Raw genomic sequence first — 5,110 nt, 5'->3', positions numbered from 1 at the left:
TTGTCTCCCCAACTTTGCTGTATGTGATTTGGGAGTTACTAGAAGGATGTGGCATAAACCACAAACCTAGATCAATTTAGATACCCATGAATACTTTCCATATGCCATAAAAATGATACAAGACAGAAAATACAAGGCCAAGCACCAAGGCATCGGCTGTCCTTTGTTCCAACCTTTGTTGATCTGTCCATATTAAGCATTCCACTAATTATTCTGTATTACTTATCAAGTCTTGATGAATAATGAATCTCCTCTATAAGCAAAAATAAATATGACTAGGCTTTGTATCTACCAAAATGTTCATTTGCAAGCACCCATTCTACAATTTGGCACGGGGAAATACCTGGTCACGAAGGCTCAAACAACTACTATATTCCTCATGTTCTCTAATCTCAATGTGGGGAGAATTCTCCAGCTACAGTCTATAGGGCCACACCCACACTCACTTATACCTCCCCATGTATCGTAGTTCCACATCCCCACCCCTACCTCCAATCTCTTTACAATGACAGTATAGGCTGGAGAAGCAACTAGCCTAAAATGAACCTGGGCCAAATTTGATAATGGGGGTAGGGGAGGAGGAAGGGTGGGAAAGGTCATAGCACTGAAGACAGTTCCTCCACAGGGGTAGCAGCTCTGCCATAGGTTTTTGTCTTCTGTTTTCTGATGTTTAAAAATCTTAATATCTTAGAGGGTCCAAGACCTCTGTCTCCTTCTGAGTTTGTTTCATTCTGATTTGGAATAGGTTGCAACAGAAGATTAAATTAAATAGTGATTAGACACATAGCTTAGTATGAGAGGGTATTGCTTTGTGTTATTCACAAATGTTTTTTTTAAATGTTTATAGCTTTATTCTTAGACTCTTTTGTTTATAAGTCACCAGTTCATCTTAGCCTTCATTTTCTTTTTAATGTGAAGTATTAAAGATTTTTATCTATTGCCTCACATTTGCTTATTCTTTAGCAGTTAACAAAAATAAATGAGAATGCTGAATATTCCTAAATTTCTAAAGTCCTTAATATCTTATTCATTGTATTTGAGGGTTTTCACTTTTCTCATGGAGAAAAAAAAATTTAGTCATAACTTAACTTTATATATTGTTCACCTGCTACTTCTACAATACAATCCTGGATAATAAAATCCGGTGTATGTTGTCTTAATTTCTACTGCATGGGGAAGGAGAAATCATCAAGAAAATCTCTTAACCATTATGTGGAAAACCTTGAAAGTTCATGCTTTGCCCTCAAGGTTCAATTATTATCTTTTATCCACTGCTCAATACATTTCATTATTTGATCTAAATTATTCTCTATTATTATATATCTCTATATCTCTCTATATATAATCTATAATTATTATCTATTCTCTAGTTCTTCTAGTACATTGCTGGGCAGCCGGTATACTATTTCATTGTTGTAGGAGGCCATGGCTTCTTCATAAAGAATTTAGAAATTTCACATTGAATATTGTCCTGTAGTTTCTTTACAGTGTATCCCCTCCTTTCAAGTTTTATATATGATACAAAATTATCTGTTTGAAGCACAAACCGGATGTGAAACCATCATTCAGGGAAGAAGTCACAGCTGTGGTAATCAACAATAACTCCACATTCTTTAATTTTATTTTCTAACTAATCAACCGCTGTCTTCATCCAAAATGGGACAATAATATTCAAAGTTATCATATAATGGTCCTTCTTGTGCTGCATCGCCCACATTAATATATATCGGTCCTGTTTTTGATGCAAGCTCTTTACCTAGTGTGCTCTTTCCAACCCCTGGTGTACCCATGAGCAAGACGTTGGGCAGCCTCAAGGAGCGGTGATGCCGGCTCTGCCTTGATCACCTGCTGTCCACAAGGGAGCAGCAGGCAAAGCTGTGTTATTCAGTCTTGCTGGAGATATCATGTATGCTATTTGACTAGTAGTTATAGGCAGTAAATAGTGAAATCATTGTTATTTTAAGAATTTTATTAAAAGAAAAAGCATAATTAGCAGGATCATACAAACTACTCTCAGCGTAGCATAGAATTTAGGAAACAGGTGCTAGTCTTGCCAGGGCTACTACTAACTGGCTCTGCCAAAATGGATCATTCATTTAATTCTATACCTCAGTTCCTTCCTTTATTTATTTAAAAATCCTTTTTTTTAATTTCCAAATTTAAACACACAAAAAATGGTATTTCTATATGCAAAGCAGGAAATAAAAAGATCATTCTCTATGAAACCATGTCCTTTTCATGCCTCTTGTTTTTTAAAAATTAAATGATAAATTTTGTACCTTACTTGTAAAACTGTCCTTTTAGTCTATACTAATTTCTGTACTCATCTGTGTATTTAAAAAATGTTTTGATGGTTCCCTTCTTTGGCATCATTACTACTAAACCTTTCTCTCCCTACCCTCAGTCATACACCAATTAACCAAGAAAGAATAGGGAGGTGGGGTGGGAGAACCTTTTAAGAACTAAGAGATTCAAGAAAATGAATACACAGTAGCCATGTCCAAAAATATATCTCTTTTGGCACCCGCCTTGTGGGTGTGTTCAACCCTCCTGTGTTCATTTAGATAAAAGTGATGCTTTTCTAATGTCTACTCATTGCCCCATCATACTTTCCTTTGTGTTTGTCAGTCAATAAACATTCATTAAATACCTACTATGTGGCAGGCCCTCTGCTAAGTACTGATGCTATATGACATAAAGACAGTAGCTTCCCTCAAATAGTAAACATTCTAATTGGCAGAGATAACATAAAAGGGGGCATCCAGGTGGAGCAGTGAGTAAGAACACCAGCCCTGGAGTCGGGAGACCTGGGATCGGTTCCGGCCTCAGATACTTAACACCCACAGAAAATAACTGGCCGTGTAACCTTAAGCAAATTACTTAACCCCATTTGCTTTAAAAAAAAAGATAACATAAAAGGAAGCTGAAAAGGAGGAGTGGTATAGTGGAGAGGTCTGAAGAATTGGAAGCAGAGCTGGGAGGGGAATGAAGAATGACTGTCTTGGACCTTTCCTCAAAATGGAGGCTCTATGAAAGAGCACCAATAAAAGAAAGGGGTTGCAGAGTTGGAGGGATGATCCAGGATAAGAAGGCCACAAGGACAGAGGGAAGTTCCAGGTTGAGAAGGCAGCTGTTTGGGTACATAACTTACAGAAGTAAATACATATTGTAACCTAGTGTTCAGTAAACACAAAGACCCTGGTTCCTAGAATATGGAATCATTTGATTAAAAAAAAAAACCTGCCCAGACACCCCACACCTTATACCAAATAAGTTCCAATACAAACATGAACCAGATATAAAAGGTCACATTGTAAACAAAGTAGGGAAACAAAAAAAAATAAATAAATTACCTATGAGATAGATTGGGAAAGATGGCAAAAAAAAAAAATGAAATGTTAGTTGGGCTATGGGAAAGCAGCACATTGATGCACTATTGATGGAGTACACAATATACAACTTTCAGTTTCGCAAATGAATTTCCTTTCCTAGATTTTTCTGGACTCTTCTATCTGTATTTTATAGTGCCTCGTTGTAATGGGAATGGGAATTTGAAGATCTTCCCTGCCCTCTAATGTGTTGAATGTAATCTTATGGAACAAGTGGTGGGAGGAGTTTGCGGAAGAGTGGGGCAGAACCCACAGGAAGCTGTGAGTCAGAGAAGTTAGAGAGAGGGAGGAAAGGACGCACCTGGGCAGAGAGCTAGGCTTGTGAGTAAATGTTTGTTTGTGGGAAGGCCAAAGGATGGTGTGGCTTCATGTCATGTTATAGCTTATTAACTTCTTTGCTACTATGATGGATTTGACTTTTTGGTGTTGGGATTCGGTTTTCTGGTGTCCAAATAAAAATTTTGCTTCTGTCTTATATATGGAGAGTTTGTTAAGTTTTGCAATTGAACACTATACTGGCATATTCACAGTCGCTTGTGGGCACAAATTCTTCTCAGAATTGTTTGAAAAGCCTTTATTCCATTAAAAGTCTATTTTTTCCCCTTCATTTGTTTGAACTGAGGTCTTTCACATCTTCCTAACAAACTAGCACCTTTGGTCTTATATATTCTTTGGTCTATTCCAATCTCTATAACTTCTCTGACTTCTATTTACTGTTTTGTTTCCAAAAATGTGTTTCCTCGCTATTGCCTATTCATGATGATTGTCTATGTAACTAATTTTTGCTGAGAGGGAGCTAATTTGGAAATATTAAGCTATTACTCTCCCTTCAATAGTAATTAGGGAAAGTGGCTTGTGTCCTGAGGCTCAATTCCAAGTTTTATATTCTTAAATTTGCAGCTATTTGATGTATGTTGGTGAATGAATAGAATTCTAGACTAATATCTCTCTTGGAAAGAAGTAAGGGAAAAGAAGCAAGTGCCTTGTAAGAACCCTCCTTCTGCTCCCTCTCCAAGATAGATATTTTAGTATTCCTTGGAGAGAGATGGGCCACATTGCAGATCAAATATCTATCAATGCCATGTGTTAGCCGATCATTTCTTTTTTAAAAATATTTAGAAAGCAACTAAATCTGTCTTACATTTATAAAAGAAAGGACATGGCCTAGATGATTGTTAATTCTAATTCTTCTAATTCTAAAATTCTGTGAGTCTACACCCTTTCTAGTGAAAGGTGCCCTTGATGCACAGAAACAGAACAAAAGCAGGGCTGTCTAAGAACATTCCATGTTTATACTTTTTATTCTGGCTTTCATTATATACTTCTCAAATGAAATAATATGTGTCAAATGTTATATAAAAGTCAGCAATCATCATCATCACCACTATAATCATCATCATTATCTATATTATATTTAATATATTTCAACAGTGTAGTTAGCTTCTTACATTATCCCTTGTATTTTCCATAGTGTCCATCATGTGCACATAGTGGAAACTCAGTCAGTATTTGTAAATAGTGCACACATTTGAGAGGCAGTAGTGAATAAAACAGGATTTGAAATCAGAGAAGCTTAGTTTGAACACCAGTTCAACCACGGGTCTTATTATGTATTTGAACTTGGGCAAATTGCTGCACATTTCTAGATACATATGTCTCTTTTTCTTACTACATAAAATGAAGGGTTTAGACTGTGTTCTCTCTCTCTCTCTCTCTCTCTC

At 36.5% G+C, this 5,110-nt stretch overlaps 1 pseudogene; it reads right to left on the bottom strand.

Moving 5' to 3' along the window:
• Positions 1-1,250: 1,250 nt before the first annotated feature.
• On the bottom strand, positions 1,251-4,867 carry LOC138166065 (adenylate kinase isoenzyme 6 pseudogene; annotated as a pseudogene).
• Between the last annotated feature and the right edge of the window lie 243 nt (positions 4,868-5,110).

Source organism: Petaurus breviceps, unplaced genomic scaffold (assembly GCF_028583685.1).
Source record: "Petaurus breviceps papuanus isolate PSGF00001 unplaced genomic scaffold, PetGlider_PUasm1.0 220, whole genome shotgun sequence".
Lineage (NCBI taxonomy): Eukaryota > Metazoa > Chordata > Mammalia > Diprotodontia > Petauridae > Petaurus > Petaurus breviceps.
The sequence above is the reverse complement of the archived record's forward strand: the minus strand, read 5'-3'. Positions and strand labels throughout refer to the sequence as shown.